At 39.7% G+C, this 16,550-nt stretch overlaps 1 protein-coding gene across 1 annotated transcript in view; it reads left to right on the plus strand.

The window, feature by feature from the left end:
- Positions 1–16,550, plus strand: part of LOC128687418 (ATP-dependent DNA/RNA helicase DHX36) — a gene marked incomplete at its 5' end in the record, with an annotated part of 271,669 nt that overhangs the window by 171,421 nt on the left and 83,698 nt on the right.

Below are 16,550 nucleotides of genomic sequence, written 5' to 3' on the forward strand. Positions count from 1 at the left end.
ATGTTAGCCCAGGTGACAGCTGTTTATCATATTGGATTATCTGTGAAATTATTCATATAGATGGTAATAAAGTTTTCTAATATTTAGAAAAAATAGATGACTTATAAACAAAGGTAAAAAAAAGTATATGTGATTGAATTTTGGTTTTACAGTTTTATGTACATTTGGAGAAGTTCATAACTTTGGGCATATGTAAATTACCCAATTAATATATTATTTGTTATAATCTATCCCTTTCTATTCAAAAATGTGTCCATTGTACCTCTCATGAAAGTACTATAATCATTTCTTTATGAAAAAATTGACATAATTTGGGAGTATAGTAGATAACCTCATCATGCAAGATAAGTTCCAGAAAAATGGTGTTAGACATGAGAATGTGAAAAGTGGAGTAAACGGTTTATGGGACAAAATAGGTTATGTTCTATGCCACCTCCAAAAAGCCAAACCACTTTTCTTGTCAATACACAGTTCACCTAAAATAATGAACTGTCATATAATACTGGCCACAAGTTGCCCTTGGCCATAAGATGAAGATGGAGGTTGGACAGTCTCTCAAATAATCAGGGTTTTGCTTAACCCAAGACATAAGACTGGAGGTATATTTTGTGGCCTCACAGATGGGAGTAAATCCACAACTATCATCAAAATAGTGTGGACAAGTACATGAGTGGAAGTGATTGGGTATGAGTTAGCCCTACTTAGCATGGGCCAGTAAGCTTGTTGCTGTATTTTACTAATGTTCAAATATTTTTACATAGTATTTCCATTTCTTCAGAATCATCAGAGCTAAATTGTAAGGATACTGGAAATAATATTTTTATACAAATTCAGAATTTCAGCATTTATATCTCCTTTGCTTTTCTTCTACCGAAGTGACTTTTATGCTTATTTTAGTGTTATCTGTAAATGATACAAAATGGGTGTTTTTATCTATGTTATGAGAATTAGAAGCAGCAGAGGTGCCAGGACAGTACCTTGGGGAACTAAACTTTTTGCCTTGCTGATGCTGAATTTTGCTCTTGTTCACTACTTCTATTTGTCTTTTGTGTGTTAGGAACCTGAAAATACATCTGTCTACCTTCCTTGTAATGTCTCTGGCTTTCATTCTATGTACAGTCACCCCATGATCACAGTCACACACATTTGCAAAATTTATGTATATCACATCTGCATTTTGGTTTTCTTCCAACTCCTCCACAATTCTGTCATAGTGATTCAGCTGTTGGGATAGGCATGATCATCACTTATGAAATTGTGCTGGCTTGGGTTTTGCAGATTGTGCTGTTTCATGATGTTTGTAATTTAACAGACATCTCATCAATCTCAAAGATTTTAATGATTTTATTTTAATTTTTAGCTAGTGCTCTACTACTTCCCTTATGCAGAGGAGCTATATCTGCACTCTTTAAGGTTTGGTATTTCACCTAGCTCTAGGCTTTTTCTCCAAAGAATACTGAGGGCTCATGTTAGTGGTGCTTTGTAATTGTCTATAAATAGAGAATTCTATGAATCTGGTTTATGTGCTCAGTAGAATACAGGAAGGTTTAGGAATGGGAAAGTCATTGAGTCAGAAAAATAGGAAGTTGAATCTATTTGCTAGTTAAAATTTGTAATTTATAAATGGAGAAGCTTCCAAATTTGTAGGGACTGCTGTGCAGGGAAAGGAAGGATGAAGGGATATTACACAAATAACCCGCACATAGAGACTTGGACCATTTAGTGTCACATTAACAGAATCAGCCAATCAACAATAAAGTTTATTCTCTATAAGGATTACAATGCTGAGTTTGCAGAATTTGGATATTGTGCGGTTTACATGTTTTAAAATACTAATTACAAAGGGGGCCACTAGAACACCTAGCATGGCTAGGCATTTTGGGCAGACTTAGATTAATTCTTAACTTTAAAATATTACATATTATGAGGTAAGTTGGTATTATGGCTAAGTGACTAAATACTAGTTTGTGAGTTTAGCAATGTGAATGCTTTTGTTTTTGCACAATACATAGTTTCAGTATTGGAGTATCACAGGCCAACTTATGACTAGTTAGGATTCATTATTTTAAGATTAAGATTGATATTTCTGTGTTTATGGTCAAGTGGGTGAGTGAGTGTAAGTGTGAACCACCAGGTGGTATTCATGTAATTAGTTGACGGGGTGTATCAGGGAGATATGATGTTTTCTAATGGTAGTTTTGAAGGTGATGAATGTGTCTGCAGTTCTAGAGTATTCAGGGAGGGTGTTCCAGATTTTAGGGCCTTTGACATACATTGAATTTTTGTAAAGGTTTAGTCGGACATGGGGAATGTCATAGAGATGTTTGTCTGGTGTTATGCCTGTGGGTTCTGTCACAACTATCAAGAAAGCATTTTAGGTCAAGGTTAATATTGGAATTTAAGGTCCTGTAGATGTAGATTGCACAGTAGTAAGTGTGGATGTACTGAACAGGGAGTAAGTTTAGATCTGTGAAGAGTGGGGGGTGTGTTGCCAGGGATGGGATTTAGTGATTATTCTTACTGCGGCTTTTTGTTGAGTTATTATTGGCTTTAGGTGAGTTGCTGCAGTTGATCCCCAAGCACAAATAGCATAGGTGAGGTATGGATAAATAAGTGAGTGGTATAGTGTGAGTAGGGCATTTTGCGGCATGTAGTATCGTATGTTGGAGAGGATCCCAACCGTTTTGGATACTTTTTTGGTTATGTGTTTTATATGGGTGCTGAAATTCAGGTTGTTGTCGAGGTATAGGCCTAGGAATTTGCCCTCATTATGTCTGGCAATTAGAGTGTTGTCGATCTTAGTGTTAATTTGCTCAACTCCTGCTCTGCTACCAAACATAATATATCCAGGTTTTGTCAGTGTTAAGCGTAAGTTTATTGGCTGTCATCCAAGTCGATATTTTGAGCAGCTCCTTGTTAACAATGGTGTTGAGGGTGGCAAGATTAGGGTGAGAGATGACATAAGTCGTGTCGTCAGCAAAGAGAATGGGGTTCAGGTGTTGGGAAAGAAGGGGGCGGTATATATAGGCCAGCAGACAGAGCTTGGGACAAGAGAGATAGTAGGAAAGGAAGTAGAGAGATAGTAGTAGTAGTAGTAATAGTGGAGCCAGTCAGAGACCAAGAAAGAGGACTGCAGAAGAGCTAGGGGCCCACAAAGAGTAGGAACAAAAATGGGGGGGGGGGAGGGAATAAAAAAAGAACCAAACACCCAAGGCAGAAGAAAGAGTTCCCTGAATAGGAAATTTCCACTCTTCGTAATTCATTTTCTCACCTTGACTGCCCTTCCCATTTCATAAACTCTGCCTTCTCACATGCTAAATGGACTCTCTTCTCTCCCAAACTCTCTACTCCCTGGAACTCTCCTGTTCTCTGCCTTCCCTGTATTTCCAGTCTTTCTAATCTCAGTAACTCTCCATTCCTTTGACATCAAACTTACTTTTTGCCAGACTAACACTCTTTACACCAATCTAGTTCATACCTCTCCTCCCTCTATAGATTCTTTTGATGTCTACTCTATTTCCTGTTCCTCTTGTCCTCTTCAGTACTTTGGAGAAACTGGCCATTCTCTTTCTGACAGACTCAAGGAGCACAAAAGTAGTGTTAGGCTTGCCGACACCACCAATGCTCTTTTCTGTCATGTCAGAGATCAAAGTCATCCTGTTGAGTGATCTGCTAAAACTGTCTTCCCTACTTCTAACTTTCACTGTTGCCTTCTGGTTGAATCCTCCCTAATATATATGACTTTCCTTGTATTAATCTTAGTCCTGGCTTTGTCTCTGTAGATGCCTTCCTTTTGTATTACATTGTAAAATGTTTCACACTTCAGAACACCCGTGACTTAATCCGATTCTTTTTTCTCCTTCCTCTTCCCCTTTCGTTTTTCCTCTTTCTTCTTTGGGTTTTCTTTCTTCTACCTTGGATATTTGTTTTTTTTTTTTATTCCTCCCCTGTGTTTTTGTTCCTACCTTTTGTGGTCCTCTAGCTCTCCTGCAGTGCTCCTCTTTATTAGTCATTGACTGACTCCACTATTACTACTACCTCTACAACTGCCTCTCTACTTTCTTTCCTACTACCTCTCTTGTCTCGTCTCTGTCTGCTGGCCTATATGTACTGCCCCCTTCTCTCCTTTCTGTTAGTATGGCTTTGTAAATGGTCCAGGTCAGACTGAAACGTCGTTGTATGCTCCTCTCTCCTATGTGCAGGTTATTTGTGTGTTGTTCCGGTCACAGTATTGTGCCTTTTTTGCTAGTTATGAAGGGATATTGGTTATGTCGCAGGTATGAAGGGTAAAAGAGAAAGAATGAGAGGAGGTTTGGGGGGAGAGGAGGAGGAAGGGTAGGTTTTTGTTCATACAAGAGAGCGCCTCACTTATGTTTGCCCAGCAGCCTCGCATATCTTGGAGAATAGTTGCCCTGCCTCGCCAGACATTTTATATGTTACAGACATTAGGAATTTATTTATTGGGAAACATAATCAAATACAGTGGTACCTTGACTTACAAATTATGAGCCATTCCTTGGTTGATTTTTGGCTTTGAGTTGCGAGCTAAAATCAGAGTTACGAGTGAAAAAAAATTATTTACTGAAAAAAAGTATTTACTGAAAATGACATTTGGCAAGAACCCCAGAAGGTGGTTTTGGGACTTGGTACTTAAAAAACAATGCTAGTGCAATGTTCTCCTTGGAGGTAATTGTGTAATTATCTTCAGTTATTTTACAGAAAAATAAAGTTGCTAAGTTTTTGACATTTGCAAAATATCTTGCCCTTTACTTTCACACAAATCCCAAAATATTTGTAATATTTCCAATATTCCACAAGCCAATTGTAGAACAATCATTTTTTTATGATTCCTGTCAATATTATTGCATTTTTTTTTAATAATAAATGGCGGGCTTCATGACATAAGTCAATAACTTACTTCTGAGATATTCATATATTTATTTATTTATTTATTTATTAATTTGAATATGATAGAGAAGTGCAAAGGAATACAGTTATTAAAGTGTAACATGCCAAAGCCCCTTGTATGCGGAGCATTATGGGCAGGCTTAAAATTAACTTAAGATTAACTAAGCAATGATATATTCAGTGGTAAAAACATTATTGTGAACAGATAACAATTTAGCACAAATGAGTATTACAGAGACAAGTCATATGGTCACTTACTGTGTTGCCGTGCATTCAATAGAGTGGAGTATTCTGTTAGGTAATGTAATTAAAAAATAACAAAGTTTGATTAGGTCACAGGTTAGAACATTTATGAGATACAATAATGAGAAACATTTATGAGATACAATTTATGAGATACAATTATTCAGTATTTATTTTGTTGTGGGTGAGTAAGTGATTTTTGAGAAGAGACTTAAATTTATAAACAGTGTTTCTTTTTTATTCACTGGTAATGAATTCCAGATTTTAGGGCCTTTCATGTGCATTGAGTTTTTGCATAGCGTGAGGTGGACACGAGGAACATCAATGAGTGATCTGTTCCTTGTGTTATGGTCATGTGTTCTGTTGAGGTTGATAAGGAGACATTTGAGGGGAGGGTTTATATCAGAGTGATCACTAGTGATCTGCTGCAGTTAGCTGCTCAAAAACTCCATTTTCTCTCACCCAGGACCAAAGAACACGTTATGGGAAGGAACAGTAATGATTTTATATGCTCAGATTGGTCCTGGACACTTGCCATATTATGGCCTATTTTATTCATTCTAGAGTATATATCATGTTTCTTTGTTACTTATAGTGTTTATTCTGTCATATTAGATCAATTCTGATCTTTAAATAACCCATAGATTTGATATTAGCTTTTTTTTTTTTCAACAAGTCGGCAATCTCCCACTGAGCAAGGGTGACACAAAAATAAAATACTTTCATCATCATTCAACACTCATTCAACACATCATTCACTCATATATAATCGCTGTTTTTGCAGAGGTGCCCAAATACAACAGTTTAGAAGCATATATAAAGATATATAACATATTCCTCTAAACTGCCAATATCCCAAACCTCTCCTTTAAAGTGCAGGCATTGTACTTCCCATTTCTAGTACTCAAGTCTGACTATATAAAAATAACCAGTTTCCCTGAATTCCCTCACTAAATATTACCCTCCTCACACTCCAACAGCTCGTCATGTCCCAAAAACCATTCGTCTCCACTAACTCTTGTCTAACACGTTCACGCACGCTTGCTGGAAGTCCAAACCCCTTACCCACAAAGCCTCCTTTACCCCCTGCCTCCAATCTTTTCGAGGACGACCCCTACCCCGCCTTCCTTTCCCTACAGATTTATACGCTCTCCATGTCATTCTACTTTGATCCATTCTCTCTAAATGACCAAACCACCTCAACAACCCCTCTTCAGCCCTCTGACTAATACTTTTATTAACTCCACACCTTCTCCTAATTTCCACACTCCAAATTTTCTGCATAATATTTACACCACAAATTGCCCTTAGACAGGACATCTCCACTGCCTCCAACCGCCTCCTCGCTGCAGCATTTACAACCCAAGCTTCACACCCATATAAGTGGTGACCTGTACTTAGCTCATTGGTGACCTGTACTTAGCTCGGTGGTGACCTGTACTTAGCTCAGTGGTGACCTCTTCTTAGCTCAGTGGTGATCTGTTCTTAGCTCAGTTGTGACCTGTACTTAGCTCTGTGAAGACTTGTTTGTGTGCTCAATGTGAATCTGAACCAAGATGCCCTCTTTTGAGCAACTTTACCAGCAGCAAAAAGAGGAGCTTAGGGTTGCTAAGCTGGAGATACAACGATTAACAGAGGAGAACAAGAGGATTTGTAGTAATCCTGTTGTGAGTCTTCAGGTTAAGAGGGGAACCTGGTCAGTGGCTGCACAACATGGAACCAAGCTGAGGATCAAGAAGACTGTTGGAGAGGCAGAAACAACGAAGAACCAGAAGACTACTGTGGAAACTTCCAACCCATTTTCGGTGCTACCTGACGAATGTGGGTTGTCTACTGGGAACGTCACAATGAGCACCAAGGAAGCATTGGCAGGCATGAGTGAAACATCCCTAGAAACCCCAACGAAGACCATCGAGAACGTCACGATGAATTCCAAAAGTGAAGGTAAGAACATTGTTTTAGTTGGAGACAGTCAGGTTAAGTTTATGGATAGGGCCTTTTGTCTTAGGAACAGGAAGAGGAGGCAGAGGGTATGCTTTCCTGGGGCTGGGATGTTGGATATTGTTAGCCGTCTCAACGACATCATGAAAGGTAATGGGAGCAATCCTATTTTCTGCCTCAGTGTGGGAGGCAATGATGTTGGCAGATGTAGGAGTGAGGACCTGATTAGCAGGTATAGGTCAGCAATAGAAATAATTAGGATGAAGGGTGGGAACCCTGTCATATGTGGTATTTTGCCAAGGAGAGGAGTTGGAAACGAATGGTTGTCCAGGGCAATTGGTGTTAATTGCTGGCTGGACAAATACTGTAAGGAAAATGCGGTACCTGTGACCGCTTCTATGGCAGAAATGACATATATGCCAGGGATGGGGTACACTTATCTAGGTCTGGGGTGGGGGCACTGGCAACTGCAGTGGAGGGAGCTGTTAGGACTTTAAACTAAGAATAGTGAGTGGTATGGGTTTTGGCAGGAAAACAGTGAAGTTCCAGTGTAGTAATATTATGAGTTCTAGTGGAACTAGTAATAGGCAGAATGAGGTGGATATTGGAAAGCCAGTGGCACTAGGTGACAAGGACAGTAATAGGTTTAGTAGAAAAACAGAAATGAGCAGGAAGGGTAAAGAGAAAGGAGGGTCTTTCAATGTATATTATGCTAATAGCTGTAGTGCTAGGAATAAGATGGACGAGTTGAGATTAGTTGCTAGTGCAGGTAACATGGATGTATTTGCCATAACTGAGACATGGTTTAATTCAAAAAGTTGGGACATGCCTGCAGAATGTCACATTCAGGGTTTTAAAATGTTCCAAGAAGATAGAAGTATCAGGAAGGGGGGTGAGGTGGCATTGTATGTCCGATATCGCTTGAACTGTTGCATAAAAATGGGTATTAAGTCTGAAGTAACACATACAGAGTCTGTTTGGATAGAATTTTCAGAGGGGCACGAAAAATTGATTCTAAGTGATATAACGTCCTCCAAACTTAGGGACCAAGGGAGACTACTATGGGAGGAAATTGTTAAGGTCACAAGGCATGATAATGTAGTAATTCTAGGAGACTTTAACTTTAGTCATATTGATTGGAATTTCTTGACTGGGAATTTAGAATCTAACCAACTTCTTAGAAGTAGTTCAGGATTGTTTTTTGAGGCAGTTTGTGACAGAGCCTACAAGGGGAAATAACCTGCTTGATTTGGTTCTGGCAAACAAGGAAACCCTTGTTCATAATTTAGGAATTACTGAGGAACTCGGCTCAAGCGATCACAAATTAGTTACCTTTAGCATTGAATGGAAGTATGACAGTAAGGATAATTCAGTAATGGTCCCAGATTTTCTTTTAGCAGATTACAATGGGCTTAGAGAACACTTATCATCTGTGGACTGGGGTAACGACGAGAGCTATCAGTATGACAGCTTTCTTAACACAATACATGCTGCCCAAAGAACATTTATCCCATATAAGGAAATTAGATGAAATAGAAATGACCCAAAATGGATGAATAATAGGCTCAAATATCTTTTAAGGCAGAAGAAAGGAATTTATAGGCGTATCAAAAGACGTGAGGGTCATCTTATGAATCAGTATATTGACATTAAGAGGGATGTTAAAAAAGGGATAAGAAAAGCTAAACAAAAGTACGAAATTAAAGTTGCTAGGGATTCGAAAACTAACCAAAAAAGTTTTTTCCAGGTGTATAGAACAAAAGTTAGGGATAAGATAGGTCCCTTTAAAAATAATTTAGGGCATCTTACTGACAAAGAGAATGAAATGTGCTCGATTTTAAATAATCATTTTCTCTCGGTTTTTACACAGGAAGACACTAACAATATCCCAGTAATTAATTTTTATATTGGACCTGAAGAAGATAAATTATGTAACATCACATTCACTAGTGAAATGGTTATGAAACAAATAGACCGTCTGAAACAAAATAAATCACCGGGTCCTGATGACCTTTTTTCAAAGGTTCTTAAGAATGCAAACTGGAACTTTGTGAACCATTAACTAATATTTTTAATTTATCTCTTCAAGCAGGTGTAGTGTCTGATATGTGGAAGATGGCTAATGTAATTCCTATTTTTAAAGCAGGGGACAAGTCATTACCTTCAAATTACCGCCCAATAAGCTTAACCTCAATTGTAGGCAAATTACTAGTCAGTTATAGCTGAGATTATGAGAAGCCGTCTGGATAAGCATGATCTGATTAATGATACTCAGCATGGATTCACGAGAGGCCGTTCTTGTCTAACTAATTTGTTAACTTTCTTCAGTAAAGCTTTTGAGGCTATTGATCACGATAAAGAATTTGATATTTATTTAGATTTTAGAAAGGCTTTTGATAGTGTACTGCACCAAAGACTGTTAAACAAAGTGGCAGCTCATGGCATTGGGGGAAAAGTGCTGTCATGGTTAGAGTCATGGCTCATCAATAGGAAGCAGAGAGTGTGCATAAATGGGGTTCAATCTGAGTGGGGATCTGTAACAAGTGGCGTTCCACAGGGATCAGTCTTAGGCCCGTTGTTGTTTATAATATATGTCAGTGATCTTGATGAGGGAATTACTAGTGTGGAAACATAAACACATATGCAGTTTAATGTGATCCTTTATTGACAACATTTTGCACATACAGTGGGCTTTTTCAAGTCACAAACAGATCTACCTGGGGTGGAAGGTACATGAGTATTTATTGTCAGGTTCAGAATGTTGAGGTCAGGTGGAGAATGCTGCATTTGATGATCTACCGGGTGGGGTTATAGAGTCTTGGGTAGCTTGGCAGGGGTATTGGACAAGTTGTGAGTAGACCTTCTGCAGTGTTCTATGTTCTTATGTGGGATCTTGGCAAGTGGTTCAGCTATGTTATAGAAGCCATTGTTCTGGTTGAAATTGTTGGTTATAGAGATAAGCGATGATTCCAGGATTCTTCGGTATTGAGTGTTGTCTTCTGTGGTGATAAGTCTTGAGTTTCTGTTGTTAGTTAAATGGTTGTGTGAATTGCGATGTTGTACACAGGCATTCCTTGTTTTATCAGTCCTGCTTGCGTATTGTTGTTCTGAAATACGTGTTTGGAGGTCTCTTTGATGTTTTGCCCACGTATAATTTGTTGGTCATTACAAGGGATTATGTATACCCCTGCAGAGGATGGAAGCTTGTCCTGTCTACTACTGGTGATGTCCTTGATGGTCGTGGTTGTGGAGGTAGGTACTTGGAATGATGTATTGGAAAAGATGTTGGAAACATGTTTGGCAATGGAGTTGATGGGGAGGACTATATATCTCTTCTCGGCAGTGTCTGCTCTGGGTGTGTTGAAGATGTTTAATGCCCGCCGTCTGCAGTCTCTGATGAAGTGACGAGGATAGTGGAGTTTAGAAAATACTTGTTCAATTATAGTGCATTCTTCCTCAAGGAACTCATTGCTGCAGATTCTGAGTGCACGCAGGAAGAAGCCTATAATTACACCACGTTTAGTTTTGGTGGTGTGCTGAGAGTAGAAGTGGAGAAGATCGTTTTGGTTGGTTGGTTTTCGATAGACTTTAAAACGAAGTTCATGGTCAGTTTTGCAGAGAAGAACATCAAGGAAAGGAAGAGTGTTGTCGACTTCTTCTTCAAGTGTGAACTGGATTGAGGGCTTGACCTGGTTGAGCTTGTCTTGGAGAGCTTGAACGTTGAAGCGCCTGGGAGTTATGAGGAGAATGTCGTCAACATAATGGAGCCAGGTGACAGTCGAAGGAATAATGGTGGAGAAACGCTCGGCTTCCAGATGTTCCATGTATAAGTTTGCCAGGACGGCACTGAGTGGCGAGCCCATGGGTAGACCAAAAGTCTGTTGAAAGAGGTGATTTTCGAAAGACAAACACGTAAAGCCGACACATAGTTCAACGAGGTCAATGAAATCGCTGGCTGGAATAGGAAGATCAAGTGAATCATCAATTTTTCTGAGCAGGAGATCGATGTGTTTGTTTCCATTGTGTCGGTATTTTTTTATTATTAGTATCACACTGGCCGATTCCCACCAAGGCAGGGTGGCCCGAAAAAGAAAAACTTTCACCATCATTCACTCCATCACTGTCTTGCCAGAAGGGTGCTTTACACTACAGTTTTTAAACTGCAACATTAACACCCCTCCTTCAGAGTGCAGGCACTGTACTTCCCATCTCCAGGACTCAAGTCCGGCCTGCCGGTTTCCCTGAACCCCTTCATAAATGTTACTTTGCTCACACTCCAACAGCACGTCAAGTATTAAAAACCATTTGTCTCCATTCACTCCTATCAAACACGCTCACGCATACCTGCTGGAAGTCCAAGCCCCTCGCACACAAAACCTCCTTTACCCCCTCTCTCCAACCTTTCCTAGGCCAACCCCTACCCCGCCTTCCTTCCACTACAGACTGATACACTCTTGAAGTCATTCTGTTTCGCTCCATTCTCTCTACATGTCCGAACCACCTCAACAACCCTTCCTCAGCCCTCTGGACAACAGTTTTGGTAATCCCGCACCTCCTCCTAACTTCCAAACTACGAATTCTCTGCATAATATTCACACCACACATTGCCCTCAGACATGACATCTCCACTGCCTCCAGCCTTCTCCTCGCTGCAACATTCATCACCCATGCTTCACACCCATATAAGAGCGTTGGTAAAACTATACTCTCATACATTCCCCTCTTTGCCTCCAAGGACAAAGTTCTTTGTCTCCACAGACTCCTAAGTGCACCACTCACTCTTTTTCCCTCATCAGTTCTATGATTCACCTCATCTTTCATAGACCCATCCGCTGACACGTCCACTCCCAAATATCTGAATACATTCACCTCCTCCATACACTCTCCCTCCAATCTGATATTCAATCTTTCATCACCTAATCTTTTTGTTATCCTCATAACCTTACTCTTTCCTGTATTCACCTTTAATTTTCTTCTTTTGCACACCCTACCAAATTCATCTACCAATCTCTGCAGCTTCTCTTCAGAATCTCCCAAGAGCACAGTGTCATCAGCAAAGAGCAGCTGTGACAACTCCCACTTTGTGTGTGATTCTTTATCAAGACCCTCGCATTTACTTCTCTTACAACCCCATCTATAAATATATTAAACAACCACGGTGACATCACACATCCTTGTCTAAGGCCTACTTTTACTGGGAAATAATTTCCCTCTTTCCTACATACTCTAACTTGAGCCTCACTATCCTCGTAAAAACTCTTCACTGCTTTCAGTAACCTACCTCCTACACCATACACTTGCAACATCTGCCACATTGCCCCCCTATCCACCCTGTCATACGCCTTTTCCAAATCCATAAATGCCACAAAGACCTCTTTAGCCTTATCTAAATACTGTTCACTTATATGTTTCACTGTAAACACCTGGTCCACACACCCCCTACCTTTCCTAAAGCCTCCTTGTTCATCTGCTATCCTATTCTCCGTCTTACTCTTAATTCTTTCAATAATAACTCTACCATACACTTTACCAGGTATACTCAGCAGACTTATCCCCCTATAATTTTTGCACTCTCTTTTATCCCCTTTGCCTTTATACAAAGGAACTATGCATGCTCTCTGCCAATCCCTAGGTACCTTACCCTCTTCCATACATTTATTAAATAATTGCACCAACCACTCCAAAACTATATCCCCACCTGCTTTTAACATTTCTACCTTTGTCCCATCAATCCCGGCTGCCTTACCCAATTTCATTTTACCTACTGCCTCACGAACTTCCCCCACACTCACAACTGGCTCTTCCTCACTCCTACAAGATGTTATTCCTCCTTGTCCTATACACGAAATCACAGCTTCCCTATCTTCATCAACATTTAACAATTCCTCAAAATATTCCCTCCATCTTCCCAATACCTCTAACTCTCCATTTAATAACTCTCCTCTCCTATTTTTAACTGACAAATCCATTTGTTCTCTAGGCTTTCTTAACTTGTTAATCTCACTCCAAAACTTTTTCTTATTTTCAACAAAATTTGTTGATAACATCTCACCCACTCTCTCATTTGCTCTCTTTTTACATTGCTTCACCACTCTCTTAACCTCTCTCTTTTTCTTCATATACTCTTCCCTCCTTGCATCACTTCTACTTTGTAAAAACTTCTCATATGCTAACTTTTTCTCCCTTACTACTCTCTTTACATCATCATTCCACCAATCGCTCCTCTTCCCTCCCGCACCCACTTTCCTGTAACCACAAACTTCTGCTGAACACTCTAACACTACATTTTTAAACCTACCCCATACCTCTTTGACCCCATTGCCTATGCTCTCATTAGCCCATCTATCCTCCAATAGCTGTTTATATCTTTCCCTAACTGCCTCCTCTTTTAGTTTATAAACCTTCACCTCTCTCTTCCCTGATGCTTCTATTCTCCTTGTATCCCATCTACCTTTTACTCTCAGTGTAGCTACAACTAGAAAGTGATCTGATATATCTGTGGCCCTTCTATAAACATGTACATCCTGAAGTCTACTCAACAGTCTTTTATCTACCAATACATAATCCAACAAACTACTGTCATTTCGCCCTACATCATATCTTGTATACTTATTTATCCTCTTTTTCATAAAATATGTATTACCTATAACTAAACCCCTTTCTATACAAAGTTCAATCAAAGGGCTCCCATTATCATTTACACCTGGCACCCCAAACTTACCTACCACACCCTCTCTAAAAGTTTCTCCTACTTTAGCATTCAGGTCCCCTACCACAATTACTCTCTCACTTGGTTCAAAGGCTCCTATACATTCACTTAACATCTCCCAAAATCTCTCTCTGTCTTCTGCATTCCTCTCTTCTCCAGGTGCATACACGCTTATTATGACCCACTTCTCGCATCCAACCTTTACTTTAATCCACATAATTCTTGAATTTACACATTCATATTCTCTTTTCTCCTTCCATAACTGATCATTTAACATTACTGCTACCCCTTCCTTTGCTCTAACTCTCTCAGATACTCCAGATTTAATCCCATTTATTTCCCCCCACTGAAACTCTCCTACCCCCTTCAGCTTTGTTTCGCTTAGGGCCAGGACATCCAACTTCTTTTCATTCATAACATCAGCAATCATCTGTTTCTTGTCATTCGCACTACATCCACGCACATTTAAGCATCCCAGTTTTATAAAGTTTTTCTTCTTCTCTTTTTTAGTAAGTGTCTACAGAAGAAGGGGTTACTAGCCCATTGCTCCCGGCATTTTAGTCGCCTCATACGACACGCATGGCTTACGGAGGAAAGATTCTTTTCCACTTCCCCATGGACAATAGAAGAAATAAAGAAGAACAAGAGCTATTTAGTAAAAGGAGAAAAACCTAGATGTATGTATATATATATATGCATGTGCGTGTCTGTGAAGTGTGACCAAAGTGTAAGTAGGAGTAGCAAGATATCCCTGTTATCTAGCGTGTTTATGAGACAGAAAAAGAAACCAGCAATCCTACCATCATGCAAAACAGTTACAGGTTTCTGTTTCACAGTCATCTGGCAGGACGGTAGTACTTCCCTGGGTGGTTGCTGTCTACCAACCTACTACAGTATTTTATACCATTTATTTTCATCGAATTACTAGTGTAATGAGCAAATTCGCCGATGACACAGTTAGGTAGGACAATTGATTCAAACGTAGATATCAGGGAACTTCAGGAGGATTTAGACAAAGTCAGTAACTGGTCAGGAAAGTGGCAGATGCAGTTCAGTGTAGATAAATGCAAGGTTCTGAAGCTGGGGAGTGTCCACAACCCTAGTACTTATAAGTTAAATAGTGTAGAACTTAGCCATACAGATTGCATAAAGGACTTGGGGGTTATAAGCAGCAACCTTAACCCAAGACAGCAATGCCTAAATGTACGTAATAAGGCAAACAGATTACTGGGATTTATATCAAGAAGTGTAATCAACAGAAGTTCAGAGGTTATATTTCAGCTTCATACATCATTAGTAAGGCCTCACCTAGATTATGCAGCTCAGTTCTGGTCTCCATATTACAGAATGGACATAAATTCGTTAGAAAACTTTCAGCGTAGAATGACTAATTAATACATAGCATTAGAAATCTTCCTTATGAAGAATGATTGAAGACCCTTAAATTACATTGACATGTTAGACGAAGAATGAGGGGAGACATGATCGAAGTGTATAAGTAGAAGATGGGTATTAATAAAGGGGATATAAATAAGGTCTTGAGGATATCTCTCCAAGAGAGAACTCGCAGTAATGGATTCAAATTAGACAAGTTTACATTTAGAAAGGATATAGGAAAGTATTGGTTTGGAAATAGGGTAATTGATGAGTGGAACAGTCTACCTAGTTGGGTTGGAAATATAAACGCATATGCAGTATAATGTGATCCTTTATTGACAACGTTTCACTCGCACAGTGGGCTTCAAGTCACAAACAGATCTACCTGGGGTGGAAGGTACATGAGTATTTATAGTCAGGTTCAGAATCTTGAGGTCAGGTGGAGAATGCTGCATCTGATGATCTACCAGGTGGGGTTATAAAGTTTAAAATCTTGGGTAGCTTGGAAGGGGTATTGGATAAGTTGTGAGCAGACCTTCTGCAGTGTTCTATGTTCTTATGTGGGAGAGTGATGAAGAAGTTTCTTGGCAAGTGGTTCAGCTGTGTTATAGAAGCCATTGTTCTGGTTGAAATTGTTGGTTATAGAGATAAGCGATGATTCCAGGATTCTTCGGTATTGAGTGTTGTCTTCTGTAGTGATAAGTCTTGAGTTTCCGTAGTTAATTAAATGGTTGTGTGAGTTGCGATGTTGTACACAGGCATTCCTTGTATCGTCAGTCCTGCTTGCATATTGGTGTTCTGAAATACGTGTTTGGAGGTCTCTTGATGTTTCGCCCACGTATAATTTGTTGGTCATTACAAGGGATTATGTATACCCCTGCAGAGGATAGAAGCTTGTCCTGTCTACTACTGGTGATGTCCTTGATGGTTGTGGTTGTGGAGGTAGATACTTGGAATGAGGTATTGGAAAAGATGTTGGAAACATGTTTGGCAATGGAGTTGGTGGGGAGGACTATGTATCTCTTCTCAGTAGTGTCTTCTCTGGGTGTGTTGAAGATGTTTAATGCCCGCTGTCTGCAGTCTCTGATGAAGTGACGAGGATAGTGGAGTTTGGAAAATACTTGTTCAATTAAAGTGCATTCTTCCTCAAGGAACTCAATGCTGCAGATTCTGAGTGCATGCAGGAAGAAGCCTATAATTACACCACGTTTAGTTTTGGTGTCGTGGTGAGAGTAGAAGTGGAGAAGACCGTTTTGGTTGGTTGGTTTTCGATAGACTTTAAAACGAAGTTCATGGTCAGCTTTGCAGAGAAGAACATCAAGGAAAGGAAGAGTGTTGTCGACTTCTTCTTCAAGTGTGAACTGGATTGAGG

This window comes from Cherax quadricarinatus, chromosome 40 (assembly GCF_038502225.1).
Source record: "Cherax quadricarinatus isolate ZL_2023a chromosome 40, ASM3850222v1, whole genome shotgun sequence".
Lineage (NCBI taxonomy): Eukaryota > Metazoa > Arthropoda > Malacostraca > Decapoda > Parastacidae > Cherax > Cherax quadricarinatus.